Below are 19,795 nucleotides of genomic sequence, written 5' to 3'. Positions count from 1 at the left end.
AATTGGTTTCAGTAAAGATCATCTCTGGTATGTAGGATAGTGCTAGGGTATCGGGTTTTGCTGGTCGGAGCAGACCGGATACGGCACGATACAATAGAACTTTATTTATCCCAGGAGGGAAATTGATCTGTCAACAGTTATAGAAACACAAAATCCATGAAACATGAAATTAAAGTGAAGAGTGGTAAGGATTTGGGTTGTGCAAAGATTGGGGGGAGGGGGGGGAGAGGGTAATCAGTCTCAGTCTACCCCACGACAGAAGTGGGAGGAGTTGTACAATTTGATAGCCACTGGGAAGAAGGATTTCCTGTGGCGTTCTGTACTGCATCTTGGTGGAACCAGTCTGTTGCTGAAAGTACTCCTCGGGTTGGCAAGTGTGTCATGGAGAGGGCGAGCTGTATTGTCCAGGATGCTCCGCGGCTTGAGGAGTATCCTTGAGGAGTATCCATGAATGCAACTCCACTCCCAGGATGGAGCCAGCCTTCCTGATGATCTTGTTAATCCTATTGGTGTCCGCGGCCTTCGCCCTTCTGCCCCAACACATGTCAGCGAAGAAGATGGCACCGGCTACCACTGATTGGTAAAACATCTGCGGCATCCTACTGCAGACCTTGAAGGAGCAGAGGGCCGATGGGCATGTTTCCTTGCTGTATCTCTAAACTAAACTAAACTAAATCAGATAACTGTCATTCCAAGTGCTTTGATTTTATTTCTTATGTTTTTAATAATTAATAACTTAATTTAAATCATATTTTGATCTTTATGTTTTACAATCGTTTAACTTACAGCCTAATTTACAAAAGGCAGGCATTTTGGAAAATGCTCCATTCGGCAGAATTTAATCAATCACAAAAGGGTATTTTACTTGATGGCTGTTTCAACCAGAAATTCTAGCTAACCTGTATCAAAACGTATGTTTGTGGAATGTACGATCACCAATGGACAATTTCTCTGATTAGGCCCATGCTGATTTATTTGATGAACCGCACGGTGCGAACCTCTGCTGAAGGTATGAGTGAGTTTAGTGGACGGGGAGTGCTATGAGAAAATACTAGATCACATGATGGTGATTGGAAGCACTAATACAAAAAGTCCCGCTTTAGTGAAACTTAAATTGCTCTGGTATGTTAACTCCAGCGGTCTGCCTTGGCTTTGTAGTATATTAGGTTAAGCAATTCATTGTGTTTGTCCACCTGGGTGTTTGGGGCTATCACAATGGCACATCGGTATAGTTGCTGCCTTACAGCGAACACAGCGCCGGAGAGACCCGGGTTCCATCCCGACCACGGGTGCTGTCTATATGGAGTTTGTACGTTCTCCCCGTGACCTGCGAGATCTTCGGTTTTCACCCACACTCCAAAGACGTGCAGGTATGTAGGTTAATCGGCTTGGTGTATGTGTAAATTGTCCCTACTGGGTGTAGGGTGTTGGTGTGCGGGGATCGCTGGTCGGCATGGAACCGGTGGGCCAAAGGGCCTGTTTCCGCGCTGTATCTCTAAAGGAAAAAACTAAACTAATCTTCAGTTGGTTTAGTGAAGATAGATACAAAAGGCTGGAGTAACTCAGTGGGTCAGGCAGCATCTCTGCAGAAATGGAATAGGTGACGTTTTGGGTGGAGACCCTTCTTCAGTACCGAAACGTCACCTATTCGCTTCATCCAGTGATGCTGCCTGAACCGCTGAGTTACTCCAGCCTTTTGTGTCTGTCTTCGGTTTCAAACAGCATCTGTATTTCCTCCCTAAACAATGAGGTGGTGTGTTCAGTTACCAGCAATTAACTACCAGAAGGAGTCGAGTGGTGAAAAATAAAGATGGTACCCAGACAGCCTAATATGGCTATCTGTATCTCTCTGTGCATTATTGTGATGGAGGCTATTATATTTGCTACGCTTTAAGTTCAAGTTCAAGTTCCAGCTACATTTATTATCACGTGCACCAATTGGTACAGTGAGATTTGAGTTGCTATATAGCCATATGAATAAAAACATCCCCACACAGTGGAATGAACGTTTCCCACTGTGAGGGAAGGCAATAAATTTCAATCATCTTCCTCTTTGTTCACCCGTGTTCGGGGCCTAGAACCCTCCGCAATCGCCGCTACGGATGGCCCGTTGAACAGGCCCTCTCATTGGGATAATCAAACCTTCGGCGTCAGAATGGATCGGAACACACTCTGCAGCTAGCAGTTTCCGAATCAGCCGTTTCTTACCGGAGACCGCGGCTTCCAAAGTCCACAGGCCGAGCTGGGCGGAGCTCCAACACTGGTGACCCCTGGCAAGGGATCCCAGGACTGTGCGATGTTAAAGTCAGCGCCACCTGTGGCTAGAAACTCCGCTAACCACAGCTCCATGACGACAATCAGCAGGCCCAACACTCCGCGGCTCCAACAGGCGATGCCCGGCAAGGTATCATCCCGCTCCATGATGTAATTCAGCACTGTGCCCGCTGCTGTAGCTCTGGCCGGTCTCCAGCAGGAAAGGCCGTGCCGATCCAGTTGGTAGGCTGCGAAGATGGGGGGGGAACATGCAACTCAGAGAAAAGAAGCATCTCCGTCCAGATAAGTGACTGGGAAATGGTTTCCCCTATTCCCCCCCACCACCCCCCACATAAAAAAGACAAAAAAAACGTTTAAAACATACTTTTTGACATAATAAAAATAACAAAAAGGGTGAAAGGACGAACAGCTGCTGGCAAGGCTGCCATACCCGATGGTCAGAAATATGCTGGGATGTAATGTTAAAATTGTACAAGAGGAGATTTACTAGAATGTTGCCTGGGTTTCAACAACTCAGTTACAGAGAAAGGTTGAATAAGTTAGGTCTTTATTCTCTGGAGCGCAGAAGGTTAAGGGGGGACTTGATAGAGGTCTTTAAAATGATGAGAGGGATAGACAGAGTTGATGTGCACAAGCTTTTCCCTTTGAGAATAGGGAAGATTCAAACAAGAGGACATGACTTCAGAATTAAGGGATAGAAGTTTAGGGGTAACATGAGGGGGAACTTCTTTACTCAGAGAGTGGTAGCAGTGTGGAATGAGCTTCCAGTGGAAGTGGTGGTGACAGGTTCATTGGTATCATTTAAAAATAAATTGGATAGGCATATGGATGAGAAGAGAATGGAGGGTTATGGTATGAGTGCAGGCAGGTGGGACTAAGGGAAAAAAAGTTGTTCGGCACGGACTTGTAGGGCCGAGATGGCCTGTTTCCGTGCTGTAATGGTTATATGGTTATATGGTTATATGGTTATTGTTATATAATTCGAAAGCTTAAACGCTTAATAATTGCTATTGATATTGTTTTATTATTGTCACATGTATGGAGATACATGTGAAATGTTTTGTTTTCATGCTATCCAGGCCAATCATACTATACATCTGTACAATCAAGCCATCTACAAATACGACAGGTAGTTCAAAGAGACAAATAACAGTGCAGAATATAGTTACAGCATTATAGCATTACTGTTACAGAAAAAAGTCAAAGGTCTGCAATGAGATAGGTTGGAAGATCTGACCTACACCCTAGCTTAAGGGAAGACCGTTCATTAGCAACATCATATAATTTCAAGTTGACTGACCGTTCACACTTCCCAACAGGTTATATCCCCTTTAAGCACCTTCAATCATAAGGGCAAAATGTTTTCTGGGTTCAGTTTAATTTTGGACGATGGCTGGATGCTGCGTGCAGTGAATTGGTCCCATTGGATGCTGATGTCTTGCTGGAAATTGGTCTTTCGATCACTTGCCCCAGACTTGGGAAAGTTTAAGAATAAGGGGTAGGCCATTTAGGACTGAGATGAGGAAAAACGTTTTCACCCAGAGAGAAGTGAATCTGTGGAATTCTCTGCCACAGAAGGGAGTGGAGGCCAATTCATTGGGTGTTTTTAAGAGAGAGTTAGATACAATTCTTAGGGCTAAGGGAATCAAGGGATATGGGCAGAAAGCAGGAACAGGGTATTGATTTTGGATGATCCTTCTCTGTACGGAGTTTGTAAGTACTCCCCGTGACCTGCGTGGGTTTTCTCCGGGATCTCTGGTTTCCTCCCACACTCCAAAGTCATACAGGTTTGTAGGTTAATGGGCTTGGTAGAATTGTAAAACTGTCCCTAGTGTGTGCAGGATAGTGTTAGTGTGGGGGGGATGGCTGGGCGGTGTGGTCTCGGTGGGCCGAAGGGCCTATTTCCCCGCTGTATCTCTAAACTAAACAAAACTAAAATTATGTAAGGGGGAACTGTAGGCGTTGGCTTACACAGAAGATAGACACAAAATGCTGGACTTAATGGAGTTAGGCTGGAGCTGGGGTGGAGATGAGAGGTGACCTGTACATGGGATGTAGGACAGTGTTTCTGATGAAATACAGGTACTGTCGGGTTTTACCTGCTCCTTCTGCTCCATGGAAACTTTGACAGAAAACTAACCATTTGGACTTCTGCAGAATTTAAAACAGTTTTATTCCCAACTCATCCAACAATTTTATTCCCAACTCTTAACTCAGACTCTTATTTATGTGTGTGTTTGCGTGGCTGCTGGAGAATGCCTGAGAAGTAGTCGGACATAATTAGTGAGAAGCACTTCAGTAAGTTTGTGGACCTTGAATGTTGACCTCAGAAAACAGTCTTTGTCGCAACCATTTTACACCCACTTGACATTACCAGGTCCATTTTTTTACTCTGTTAGCACAAATGATCTAATATAACATAGAACATAGAACAGTACAGTACAGGAACTGGCTCTTCGGCCCACAATGTTTATGGCAAACATGATGCCAAGTTAAACTGATCTCATCTGCACGTACATGATATATATTCCTCTATTCTTTACACTTCCATGTGCCTATCTAAAAGCCTCTTAGACGCCACTATCATATTTACCTCCACCATCATTCTCTGTGTAGAAAACTTGCCCTGCACATTTCCACTTAACTTTCCTCATCTCACTTTATGCCTACTCTTCTTGGACTCTTCAACTTGGGAAAAAGGTACTGATAGTCTACCCTATCTATGCTCCTCATAATTTTATATACTTCTATCAACCTCCGACGATCCAGAGAAAACAATCCAAGTTTATACAACTTCCCCTTGTAGCTGAAACTCTCTAATCCATGCAGCCTTCTGGTAAACCTCCTCCACACCCTCTCCAAAGGCTCCACATCCTTCCTGTAATGGGACGACCAGAACTGCACGCAATACTCTAAATGCGACCTAACCAAAGTTTCATCATAATAACAGTTAACTGTTCATGTATTTCCACATGAACGTTGGCACAAGGTGGCGCAGCGATAGAGTTGGTGCCTTACAGTGCCAGTGAATGGGTTCACTCCTGACTACAGGTGCTGTCTGTACGGCGATTGTACGTTCACCCCGTGAACTGCGTGGGTCTTCTCTGGGAGCTCCGGTTTCCTCCCACAACCCAAAGACGTACAAGTTTGTAGGTTAATTGTTTTGGGATAATTTTTAATTTTTTCTAGTGCAGGTCAGCATTAGTGTGCGGGGATCACTGCTCGATGCAGCCTCAGTAGGCCGAAGGGCCTATTTCCGTGCTGTATCGCTAAACTAAAAAAAAACAGAACATTGTTACACTCGTAGAAAATCTAGTTGAACATCAGACAATGAGCTGGAGTGTCAATTTCTGCGCTACGAAGTGTGAAGTGCAAGCCTGCATTGCTGTTGTTAACTATTAAACTGAATTTTAATAATATCCTCTTGCTTGTGTTCTGCTGCTGAATTTAGGGCGACATTTTCCTCACCAACAGCAGAAGGAAGTGGGTGAGATGTCTGCTCAATTAGACAGTATAAGGTAGTAAGAATCCCTGGAGAGGAGGAATGGGTCAAGACTCTAAAGATGTCACCCGTTCCTTCTCTCCAGAGATGCTGCCCGTTACTCCAGCATTTTGTATCTTCAGTGTAAACCAGCATCTACAGTTCCTTCCTACACAGTATAAGGTAATAATATTAACTTTGATATTATCACACAGCTGGGACTCTGGCGTTTTACGTACAACATTCCAACTGCCAAGGAATAGTGACAGGAAGATGAAAAAGTTTTAAATTGATGCAAAAATCAGGAGAAACCTGTGGAGAAGCATCCATAATCCCTAATCCATTATCCACAACTGTGCATGTTTATCCACAATTACTCTATTTCATTCCATTAAGTGCAAGACATTAGTGGCAGCAGAAAAATCCTTATGCCTTTAATTCTCCACTTCTGCCAAGTAAAGTACAATAGTAAGATTAAATGAGAACTTACCAGTTTGAAGTTTGATCTTGATTTTATGAGGAGTTACGATGAGCGATTACGTGAAGAAGCGCCGTCCATCTGCGTGTGCGTCAATCTTCAAAGCAGCGGTGTTAAATCACAGATAAAAAGAAGACCTGAGAATAGTAAGATTGAAGAAACTAGAACTTCCATGTGACTTTGATAGTATGAGGGTGGGAGCGGAGGGCACGTAACTCCTCATAAAATCAAGATCAAACTTCAAACTGGTAAGTTCTCGTTTAATCTTACTATTTTACTTCGGAGTCACGTGAGTGACGACGTGAAGATTTCAAAGCTCTGTGATTTTACGCCGGTTACGAATCCAGGCGTCTCACACTGAATGGATTGACCATGGATGCATGTAATCATTAAAGCATTCAGACATTAGATTCAGATTCAGATTCAGATTCAATTTTAATTGTCATTGTCAGTGTACAGTACAGAGACAACGAAATACATTTAGCATCTCCCTTGAAGAGCGACATAGCAAACGATTTGAATAAATAATAATAAGTGTCCGGGGGGGGGTGATTGGCAGTCACCGAGGTACGTTGTTGAGTAGAGTGATAGCCGCCGGAAAGAAGCTGTTCCTAGACCTGCTGGTTCGGCAACGGAGAGACCTGTAGCGCCTCCCGGAAGGTAGGAGGGTAAACAGTCCATGGTTGGGGTGAGAGCAGTCCTTGGCGATGCTGAGCGCCCTCCGCAGACAGCGCTTGCTTTGGACAGACTCAATGGAGGGGAGCGAGGAACCGGTGATGCGTTGGGCAATTTTCACCACCCTCTGCAATGCCTTCCGGTCGGAGACATTATGTAGTTAAGTAAAGACACTGATGCTTTAAATGAAAGAAAAGTTTTTTAAAACTAGTTACCCCTCCCAACCTTGGGGGTAAACTAAGGGACAGAACTTAAAATGGTACGTGCAAACACCCCCAGTCCGGTTATAGGTTTGTTATAAAACCGGTGGACCGTTATTTCATTCGTCCATCCTGCAGCCACTAGGATGTCGTCAAGAGGCACGTCCATTGCTCTTGCTGCCGACGTAGATGCAGCCCTGGTGGAGTGAGATTTAACCACATAAATGTTCACTCTGTTACCGCCATTACCCCCTTGAGTTGACACCTTCTGGTGTGGTTTTTAAAAAAAAAAATTTATGGCTGATGAGGACCGATTGTTCTGAGCCTCTGAGGTTCTCCGTAACTCTCAGATAGTGGTGTTAGTATGTTACCACACACACAACCGTTGGTCCTCTGGATATGCCAAGAACTGGATCTCCATCCCTGGCATTCCTGGCCTGCTATGTTTTATCAGGTTCCTGATTACGAATGTTATGTTGTTCATATTGATGGTCATGTGGTCCAACCGTAGCTTTTGCAGTGTCTGGACTCTTTGTCAGCATACCACCTTCAGGGTTAGTTATCGGCGGTCCCCACTGTCAAAGTAGGGTTAGTACCACGCTCACATCCCATGTGTCTGTGTACCTTGGTCTTAGAGGTATTAAATTGTAAATTCCCTTCATGCATTTTGGTGTAAAGGGGTGCGTTCCTATCGACCTGTGCCCTGCTTCCAGCATCCAGCATCAGATAGGAGGAGAGTGCACTATAGATTGCACTATAACTTTCTTTATAGTTATAGTACAGAGTTGATAGGAAACTCCAAGACATTTGTTATCCGAACTGTGTTGTATTTGTTCAGAGAGTCCTATGCCTTGAAATGGCCTCCTCAGAATCTGCAGACCAACAAGTTAATACGTTCGTGTAGTGGATGATTACTCTCTGTAACTGGGTTCACTAGGAGGTCCCTGCTCTTGGGTACAGCCTGGCTGGACTATAGTTCCCAATATTTTTGGGAACCAGGCTTGAGTAGGCCAATCTGGCACTACCAATATGCCTGTGGCTTAGTCTTGCTTAATTTTGGTCAAGCATCGGTTCGTGAGACAAATTTGCGGAAAGCATACATAAACAATCCTCCCCAATTGAGGGAGAAAGCATCCACTGCCTTTCCTCCTGGATCCTGCTTGCAGGACACATATCTGGGTAACTGATGGTTTAGTCTAGATGCAAACAGATCAATATCTGGTATGCCAAATCGTGTAGTTATTTTGTTAAATACTGCCTGATTCAACATCCATTCTGTGTTGTTATTAACCATTCGTGATCTAGCATCTGTCACCATTTTATATCTACCTCGTAGATTTCCCAAATATTCCTCTTGATACACCAGTGCCAAATGAGGTTTGACAATCTGTCGTAAGATACAGATTTTACACCACCCTTGTTAATGGATATGTGGGAGAAGTCGTCCTCAGATGCTCTCCGTTGAGGGAGGGTATCCCTCTGCCCGGACTCATCTGAGTCAACGGGTTTGTTAGACTTGCGGGTGGTATTACATCCCGCAGGACAACCATGGAGCTCCTGCTCCCGCACAAAGTCTCCTGCCGATTCTGCTGTCGGCGCTAATGTCGGGAACAAGACCGTCGCCCGCTATTTGGAATGCTGCGGTCCTCGGCAGCCGACATCCCCATGGGCCATCTCCTCGACATCTGGGCTCTGAAACTACAAAACAGCTTCAAGCCCGAAAGAACGCAGGTAAGTAGTTCAACTTTCCTTACCTGATCATCCCGACGGCTGGGAGGACACAGTGCCTGCCAGTCCGTCGTGCGTGTTGCGTTCAGACGTAATGACGCGCATGCAGACGGACGGCCCTTCTTCACGTAGTCACTCACGTGACTCCGAAGTAAAATCAAACATTTTGACACAAAAAGCCGGGGTAATTTAGCAGGACAGGCAGCATCTCTGGAGAGAAGGAATGGTTGACGTTTCAGGTCAGGACCCGTCCTCAGTCTGACTGAAGAAGGGTCTCGACTCGAAACATCACCCATTCCTTCTCTCCAGAGATGCTGCCTGTCCCGCTGAGTTACTCAAGCTTTTTGTGTCTATTTTCGGTTTAAACCAGTTGCTGCGCTTCCTTCCTACACAATCAAACAATCGCTGATGAACTGAAAGCTGAGAGAAATATATTTGTTCACGCGCTTTGGGGAATTCCCTGTTTCGGTTTCAAGTTTCTTATTTTGCTGACCCTCTGAGTCAGTGTGACAGGGCTGCTAAAAATGTCATTTTGCTGCAATCTCGTAATTAGTCTAAAGTAGTGCACCATGCTGTTACAGGACTCACAGCGTGACGAACAATGAGCTATGATCCTCGCTGTTTGCATGTGAAAACAAATGTTAAGGATGCTTGTTAAGTCAACACGATAATAAATGTCACAGAGGAAGCAACATAATAAGCATCATTGTTACATAGGATTTATGGCCTGCTTCTTCATATGTTAAATACAGCTGAGCACATGAAGCTTCAAATTAGGCACAAAGCTTCAAATTGGAAGTTTAATGGTCTTTATTAGTGCAAAAATAACCCTTAGCAGTAAAATGTAATATGTATATAATTACTTGGACATCATTAAATTTCAGGAAGTAGTTTTGTTGTAATTAATTTAGCCAGATACCCTGTAGGTAGAAATGTATTGCAAAAATAAAACTATTTACAATGCATTGTAAAATGACTCCCATTATCCAGGGTCTCATCTGGTTTGAGCAATTAACATGAACAGACAAACTGTAGTCGGGTGTCATTAGCAGACCTTTTCATGCTCCTTCCAAACACCTTTGTGTGGGTTGCAATTACATATTTTAAGTTAATTGTGACTGAAGCTCCTGTGTCCTGCTGGGGCAGTGGATATAAGTCAACAGACTCTACTCAGGGACCCTGCTAACTGACCTTTCTGGTACCATGCTGTCCTTTGAATCATCTGTCATGTTTTGTTCAGGCTTCCCTGGTGTAATTGGCTTTAGGTAGGCCGCAGTATTTTGTTTCCCAGTCAATCAGGAAGTCGCCGTGACTAACACCCGCTGCTGGTGGAACATTTGCCACCTCTGTGATGTTGAGAGTCTGCAGTTAATATTGCCAGAGATAGACACAAAGGGCTGGAGTAACTCAGCGGGACAGGCAGCATGTCTGGAGAGAAGGCATGGGTTATGTTTCGGGTCGAGACCCTTCTTCAGACTAGTTAGGGATGAGGGAAACGAGAGATATAGGCGATGATGTACAGAGATAAAGAACCATGAGTGAAAGATATGCAAAAAAGTAACAATGATACAGGCTATTGTTAGCTGTTTGTTAGGTGAAAACGAGAAGCTAGTGTGACTATCATTACAACAATAGTAGTGACAATACCACAGGTAAAGTAAACACGTAACTTGGTTGCAATTTTGTGCTAATTTTGTTTCCTAGTCAATCAGTGAGACCATATTCAAAAGAAAAAGGATATTTGATCTAGCCTCACCTAAAGCATAAATGGCAAAACTTGAAGGTAGACATTGAATGGGAGTGGGAGTTGAAGTACTGAGCCATCAGGAGATCAGGTTAGTTAATTCCCCCCCCCCCGCCCCCCTCCCATTCCTAATCCGATCTTTCTGTCCTGGGCCTCCTCCATGGCCAGAGTGACTCCACCGCAAATTGGAGGAGCAGCATGCCATATTTCGCTTTGGTAGTTTACACCCCAGCGTTATGAACATTGACCTCCAATTTCAGGTAGTCCCTGCTTTCTCCCTCCTTCTCCTCCCCTTCCCAGCTCTCCCACAGACTACTGTCTCCGTCTTTCATTTCTCTTCCCCCCCCCCCATCCCCCACTCCCACATCAGCCTGCAGACCCCAAATGTCACCTATTTCTTCGCTCCATAGATGCTGCCTCACCCGCTGAGTTTCTCCAGCATTTTTGTCTACCTTCGATTTTTCCAGCCTCTGCAGTTCTTTCTTAAACATGTCAGAACTTGATCGTTCTTTCCACATTAATAGCTACATGTATAACCTACCTCAGCACTTCAAAACAGCTCTGTGCTCTCAAAAAGAAACTCATACTGATTCCTTGTTGGAGACATTCTTTAAGCTAGATTCAAGATTCAAGAAATTTATTGCCATGTCAACAAGTTGATAGGAATGTGTCTTGGTTCGCTCTGAGATGGATACAATACAGTACAATACAACCACCACACACACCACAATAAATAATACAGTACAATACCGTACGAAGGACAATATATACAGGAAGGACAGTACCCAGCAGCATCATATTAAGCGTAAGTGCAAGTGCAAAAGAAAGTGCAAAGTGATTAGTGCAAATTCAAATATCTGATGGCTTGGAGGTAGGTGCTGTCTCTGAAGCGAGATGTTCTACTTTTAATGCTTCTATATCTCCTTCCTGATGGGAGGAGATTAAAGAGGTAATGTGCCGGGTGAAAGTGATCTGCTATGATTTTTTTGGCCTTTCTGGTGAGTCTTGTTGAGTAAAGTGATGTCACTGAGGGAAGTCTGCTGCAACCGAAGATCTTAGAAGCTCGGCGCACTATTCTCTCCAGCCGAATCTTATCCTGCGAGGTTGTGTGACCATACCAGACAAGCATAGAGAATGTGAGTACTCTACTCTACTCTTGCTTTTGGAGTAATGATGTCTCATATGATATTTGTGGCATTACAAGTTGAATGATGGGTTAGGATAAGTGGAAGATTGGATGAGAGTGTTTAGCATTTGCTTGAGTGAATTAATTGTCTGGTGTTTCCTTTATTTAGTAGATACTGGCAGCATAGGTGGAGAGAGCAGGAATTGAGGGGGGTTGTTCTGCGAGGCCAGCACTGACTGTCGAGCCTTCCCCAGATGTCGTAGGCCTAACTCAATGAAAGACCTGTGAAGGGAGGTGCCCACTTGATAACCCCAATGATATACTTGCAACTACACAAACAGTTTTTATTAAAATGTGCTTGTATAACATGTAGATAGCTGATAACTGCATATGGAGTTTGTTATTGTCCTAGTACAATCAGCTTAGATAATACTTTGGCTTGGGGTTTGGTTTTCATGGCTGAGCGCATGTACTGATGTTATAGCATATGTTCTTTGTGTTTTAATTGTAATTTCAGAAAATCCAATAGCTAAATTGTGATTACAGATCCAGGACAGTCAATAAATGCAGATAAACCCATCAGCTCACATGGGCAGATTCAAATGCAATTCAGAACCAAATGAAAATCAGAGGAGAAGAAATAGGGGAAAAGAAGGAAAGGAAAGGAATGGAAGAACATATCAGCACGATGTCAAGTAAAGTGTTGATAAGGTTAGCACAGATTGATGGTAATGCCAAGAAAAGATGTGTTTGTTTCTATGTTTCCATAACACAATGTGATGGAGTTTGGCTTTCAGAAAATAAGACAAACTGCTATCTCAAGACTTGGACTAGAAAGAATCACAGCAGACCGTTTTCACATCTGCCGGGGCCTGATACATTTTTAAATCCAATTATCCTTGTTATAAATGTATCACAGCTTGTAAGAGGAGGTGCCAGACCACATTAAACCAAAGGGTGGTATGAGATGTGATTGCTGAGCAAGTGTGTTATGGATAGAATGAAGGAGAGCAAAACCTATTTCAGGGCGCAATTTTAATGCATTTGCAAGTGGGCAGCATGGTGGCGTAATGATAGAGTTGCTGCATTACAGCGCCAGAGACCCAGGTTCGGGTCTGACTATGGGTGCTGTCTGTACAGAGTTTGTACATTCTACCCGTGACCTGCATGGGTTTTTTCCGGATGCTCCGGTTTCCTCCCATAGGTTTGTAGGCTAATTGGCTTCAGTAAAAATTGGCCCTAGTGTGGGTAGGATAAGTGTCATTGTACGGGGATCGCTGGTCAGCGCGGACTCAGTGGGCCGAAGGGCCCGTTTCCAAGCTATATCTCTAAACTAACTTGTTCAAGGTGAATAGATGCCATCCCTCACTCAATAACATTGATAATCAGGATGGCACAAAGTGGGACAATGTGCACTAGTATGAATGGTTGATCGATACTCAGTGTGGACTCAGTTGGCGAAAGGACCGATTTCCATGTGTAAGAAGGAACTGTAGATGCTGGTTTAAATCGAAAATAGACACAAAAAGCTGGAGTAACTCAGCAGGACAGGCAGCATCTCTGGAGAGAAGGAATGATGACGTTTTGGGTCGAGACCCTTCTTCAGCCTATTTCCAGACTGTATATCTGAACTCTCTGATTCATTTCTATTTATATTTCTAAGAATTTAGATCAAAAATCTAAAATCTAAATAATAAATCTGTGAACCTGTAATACAACCATGACAAAAGGCACAAGGAAATATAAGCCAAGCACCTAAGCCATGTGGATAATATAACAATCTGGTAAAACCTCATAATGGGCATAGGGTTTTGTTATTGCTGCAGGATCTGGATGCTTGCTTCATTCATTGTCTTATACATTTGAATGAAAATCTTATACATTTGAATGAAATATTTTCCGGATTCAGAATTTTGCTTAACTCTTCCAAACACCAATTACCAATAACTCTTCCAATTAAATATTTCCAAATCTAAACAATCAGAAGTTCGCAATAAATAATCGATGTTTTGGTTTTGTTTAGACACCTTGGGGTTTTACATGGGTTGGGAGCATTGTACTTACCTTTGGCATCACCATCATCATTTCTCTTGCTTCTTTATCTCGTATCAGTTAGCACTCAACAGAATCCTCCTCACTTTGCCAATATCTATTTATCTGTGCCTCAAAAAGGCAGCTAGCATCATCAGAGACCCACATCACCCTGCCTCATTTCACTCCTGCCATGGGAAGAAGATATGGGAGCCAGGAAACTGTAAGGTCCAGGTTCTGGAACAGCTTCCACCCTATAGCCATCAGACGAGTCACAGCAGGGGCTTGTTCCCCTTAGTGGCAGAATTTAAAAGCCGGGAACAGCAGGTAAGGAGACTCTGCGTTTTTTCCACTTACTTTATCACAGGTGGAGGCATGGACAGATCCAAGAGAAACAAGAAGGCTGCGAAAAAGCTGGCGGGGGAGAACCGCGAAGTTGCGGGCAGCCAGCAGCAGCCAACGGCACACCAATCTCCCGTAATGGGAACAGCTGTGCCCGACTTGGCTCCCGCACCGGCCAAATCAACACCGCGGCCGGGCGGTAAAGCAAAGCAAAAAACTGACAGTCGTTGACTCCGATGAGTCCGACTTTGAATAGCCGCGAGCGGCCAGTGCCCGTGAGCATTGGGGCCGGTTGGAGCGGCTTCAGGAGCAGCTGCACAAGTGGCCGGTTGGAGCGGCTTCAGGAGCAGCCACAAGTGGCCAGTGCCCGTAAGCATTGGGGCCGGTTGGAGCGGCTTAAGGAACAGGAGCAGCCGTGAGCAGCCAGTGCCCGAGAGCATTGGAGCCGGTTGGAGCGGCTTGAGGAACAGGAGCAGCCGTGAGCGGCCAGTGCCCGAGAGCATTGGAGCCAGTTGGAGCGGCTGTTGGAGCAAATACTCCAAAGTGACAGGCTCCGGGAGATGGAGACTAGTCACAGTGGGCAGCTAGTAAGCCCTACAGCAGTACCTCTTGTAGGGCTGCATAGTGTTTCTCCCTCATCAGAGGGGAGTACGGGGGTCAATTCTGGGCTGACCCTGAAGAGGGGTGCAGAACATACTCCTAGTGTGCATGGGGTGCAAGAAAACCTATTGGATATGGTGTCCCAGTTCATTCAACCCGACCAAACTGGCCAAAACCTGGAACCTAAAATAGCTGCAAGTATTTTTTTTTTTTTTTAATATTTTATTTTATTAGAAGTAAGTACAGTCATATGGCACCAAAGTGCCTAATATATATTTTCATAATACATTTTATGTACAACTTCTTTTTTTTTTGTTACATTGAAAAAAGATGAGAATAAGAAAAAGAAGTTAGATAGTAAAGGATAGAAAGATGTGAAATATATAGTGTGTGAAGAAAGAAAACGAGTAAATGAAGAAAGTTGAGAGAAAAAATAGAGAAAAGAAAATAAAATAAAAAAGAAAAGGAGATCATTATTTATAATCTTGACCAACCCTCGTCCAGTCCTGAAACAGTTATTTTTTACAATTGTGTTGCACCATATGATTCCAAAAAAACGACGAATGGAGACCAACTCGTTATGAATTGGTCTGATTTATCCATTAGGAGGAATCGCATTTCCTCAAGATGAGCGGTGTCCAACATACTTGCGATCCACATTTTAAGCGTTGGTATTGATGTACCCTTCCAAAATTTAAGTATTAATTTTTTTGCTATTATTAAACCATAGTTAAGGAATAGATTTTGAGATGTGTTCAATTTATTCCCAAGTATTGACTACATGTCATTCAATCAGCTACAAGGACAGGCATTACTGGACACCACAGCAAGACACTTACCACCAGGGAACTGCAAATCACTGAATGTTCCCAGTGTCAACCAGTGTATTTGGAAACATGTCAGAGCATCAATAAGAGCCAGGGACTTGAAACTACAAAAAGTTCTGAAAGTCCTAACAGCGGGAATTACGGCTTTTGCCCGCACAATCAACGAAAAAGACATGACACAAGATCACCAGGATGCACTGGCTTTATTTTGCAACTACCAATACGAGTTAAATAGTATTAGGAAGAGTGCCATCCAACCGGCATTAGACCCCAAATTTGCAGGCCTGTGCAAACCTGGAACCTCCAAACCACCAATATTACTATTTGGAGGTGACTTATCGAAACAGGTAAAATAACTTAATGAAGAGGCTAAAACCCTAGGGCTCATTAAAGAAACGTCTAAAAACTACTTCAGCCAGAAACAGCACCCCTACACACCCACCAGTCGGACAAGGCAAACTGGTGAAAGCTCGAAGGCCAGGTACAATCAACATCGGTCTTTTTTAGGCCATGACCCAGACCGGCCTTCCTGGAAAATGCGCAAACCCTCAACACTGACCCAACTACAGGCCCAGACACCGGCGCCTCAACGTCCACGGAGGATACCAAAAAAGTAATAAACCTACCACTGGTAACCATGGAGGTAGGTGGGTCTGGTTCCTTACGAATTGAAGGGAGCATGGAGGTTGGTGGGAGATTACACTTCTATCTGGATACATGGAATAAGTTAACTACCGACACTTAAATTTTAAGCAGTATCCAGGGTTATACCATAGAATTTATACAAAAACATAACCCTCCAGATTAGCATATACCGAACCGAATGTTCATGCTTACAGGCAAAGAAAAATCAAAACCACACGCTGAACTACAGCGGGTTTATAAAAAAGGAGTAATTGAGAAAACCCAACACGAATCACAGGAATTTGTGTCCAATATCTTTATCAAAAACAAGAAAGATGGTGGTTGCCGCATCATCATAGATTTGACTAATTTGAATACTTTCGTACAATATATTCATTTCAAGATGGAAACCTTTATTACTACTAAGCAATTGATTTCCTAAGGCAAGCATCGATTTAAAAGATGGTTACTATACAGTACCCATCAGAGGTGACCACAAATGTTATTTAAAATTCAACTGGATGGGTCAGCATTGGCAGTACAGGGCACTACCTAATGGTCTAACATCAGCCCCAGGCTGTTCACTAAAATTTTGAAACCAGCCCTAGCGTTTCTGCGGAAACAAAAACACATGGTAATGGCATATCTAGATGACATACTTATTGTGGGCAAAACTTTGGAATTGGCTAATCAAACGGTAACAGCCACAAAACAATTATTTGGGAAAAAACTGGGGTTTACCATCCATCCAGTTAAATCTAAATTAACGCCTTCAACCACAATGGATTATCTGGGGTTCACCATTAACTCAGTTCACATGTCAGTGACTTTGCCGAAAGAAAAGGTTACAGCCTTAATAGAGGCTTTCAGCAAAATCATTGACATCACTAAACCATCCATCAGACTGGTAGCAAGAATAATTGGCAAAATAGTGGCTGCGTTTCCAGCCACACAATTCGGACCTTTACATTATCGAAATTTACAGAGGGCTAAAATACGAGCACTCAAAATTAATGGTGGTCATTTTGACAGACCAATGAAGCTACCAACAGAGGCCATTATGGAACTAAAATGGTAGAAAGATAACATTAGGCATTGTTCCAATACAATCATTATCAGCAGACCCTGGGGCAGCGGCAAAAGATGCATTTTCGCTGCATTGGGGGAAATTGTTTATTTATGCATTCCCTCCTTTCTGCCTCATCAGTCGGGTATTAAGGAAAATACAGCAAGACTCTGCGTCTGGTATTTTGATAGTACCCGATTGGCCTACTCAACCATGGTTCCCGGTGATACTCGACATGGTATTAGAACCATGCATCACCATCCATCATAGACCTAATTTACTGGTTCATCCCGTAACAAGGGAAAGTCACCCATGTCATAATTATATAAACCTATTAATTTGTAGAGTTTGAAAGCACCTCTACTACACCTGGGACTGACGGACCGAACAGTGGATATTATTTCAGCGGCCCACAGACAGTCCACCAAAAAACAGTACTTGGTGTACATCAAGAAATGGGAAATGTACTGTCACAACAATAACATCACCCACAGATCTATGAACATCCCGTCTGTTCTGGAATTCCTGGCAAGCCTCCATTACGATGAGGGGCTCAGTTATAGTGCCATCAACTGCGCCAGAAGTGCTCTATCAACATACCTGTGGCAAGGAACAGAGCGGCATTCTGTTGGGACACACCCCTGGTAACCAAACTCATGAGGGGCATTTTTAATGTTAATCCCCCAAGAACCAGGTACTCCCAAATATGGGATGTGAGCATTGTACTGACCATGTTAAGAAACTGGTCTCCAGCTACAGCGCTGTCCCTACAGAAACTGACTATGAAAACAGGTCACGGCACAAAGGGTCCAGTCACTACAGAAACTAAGGCTGGACAACATGACTACTTCATCTGGAAATTTAACTTTTCACATCAATGAATTAGTCAAACAGAACAGACAGGGGTCAGCAGGCCTAAAAATAGAATTCAGGGCCTACCCGACAGATGATCGTCTCTGTATTGTAACACACTTGCTATTATATATGGAGTATACTAAGATCATCAGAGGCAAAGAAATGGCACTTTTAATCAGCTACAAACAGCCACACAAAAAAGTTACAGTCTAGACCATCTCGAGATGGCTAAAACAGGTCCTAATAAAGGCTGGAGTAGACACTAACTTTTTTAAATCTCACTCCACCAGGGCTGCAGCTACATCGGCAGCTATGAAGTTGGATGTTCCTATGGACCAAATCCTCAAGACAGCAGGATGATCAACGGAGAAAACTTTCCAACGATTTTATAACAAACCAGTAATTGAACCTGGAACATTTGCAGAAACAATTTTAAGTTCTGTAATATAATTTTACCCCATAAATAGGGGCTATAATTTGGTGTTAATAAATTTATCTTTGTTTTTCCAATATCGTATTGATGTCTAATGATGTTAACACTATTCTCCCCATAATCAAGGCAGATGTCATGCATGGACTCATTCGCACGGCATGAAATCACAGAGCTTTAAAATCTTCACGTAGTCACTCACGTGACTCCGAAGTAAAATAGTAAGATTAAACAAAAACTTACCAGTTTGAAGTTTGATCGTTATTTTATGAGGAGTAACGTTGAGGGAATACGTGCCCTCCGCTCCCACCCTTGATCATATACTCAACTGGTATTGTCTTCTCTAATCTTACTATGTTTAGTCATTACAGTTATCTGTGATTTCACACTGCTGCTTTGAAGAATGACACGCATGCGTCCTGGCGGGATTCTTCACGTAATCCCTCAACGTTACTCCTCATAAAATAACGATCAAACTTCAAACTGGAAAGTTCTCGTTTAACCTTACTATTAAACATTACAACCTCCAAATAAGCTCTGAACTGCATATACTTGAGGGCATTGGTTTTGTCGTTTTGCACTATTATTGTTTGTCTGTTTTGTTTTTATTGGTATGTATGCGGGTGTGACTGTATGTACATGTATATAGTAAATGTGTGTGTAGGAAGGAACTGCAGATGCTGGTTTAAACCAAAAATAGGCACAAAATGCTGGAGTAACTCAGCGGGACAGGGATCATTTCTGGAGAGAAGGAATGGGTGACGTTTTGGGTCGAGACCCTTCTTCAGAATTATCTGTTGTTACTCCAGCATTTTGTGCCTATGTGTGTGTGTGTGTGTGTGTGTGTGTGTGTGTGTGTGTGTGTGTGTGTGTGTGTGTGTGTGTGTGTGTGTGTGTGTGTGTGTGTGTGTGTGTGTGTGTGTGTGTGTGTGTGTGTGGATATATATTTGTGTGTGTGTGTGTGTGTGTGTTTGTGTATATGTGTGTGTGTGTATATATAGTATAGATATATATGTGTGTGTATATATATGTGTATGTGTGTGTGTGTGTGTGTGTGTGTGTGTGTATATATATTTATGTGTGTGTATATATATATATATATATATATGTGTGTATGTATGTATTTGTGTGTATGTATTTATATATGTGTGTGTATATATATGTGTGTGTGTGTATGTATATATATATATATGTGTGTGTGTCGGTGCGTTTGTGTGTGTGTGTTTATATGTCTGGGACGTGACAATTAAGCACTCTCGACTCTTGATGGGCGTTCCTGTTGGAATCTATTTTGTCCTCAGAAAAGCTGCAACA

The sequence above is a fragment of the Leucoraja erinacea genome, chromosome 4 (assembly GCF_028641065.1).
Source record: "Leucoraja erinacea ecotype New England chromosome 4, Leri_hhj_1, whole genome shotgun sequence".
Lineage (NCBI taxonomy): Eukaryota > Metazoa > Chordata > Chondrichthyes > Rajiformes > Rajidae > Leucoraja > Leucoraja erinaceus.
Note: the sequence above shows the minus strand (reverse complement) of the source record.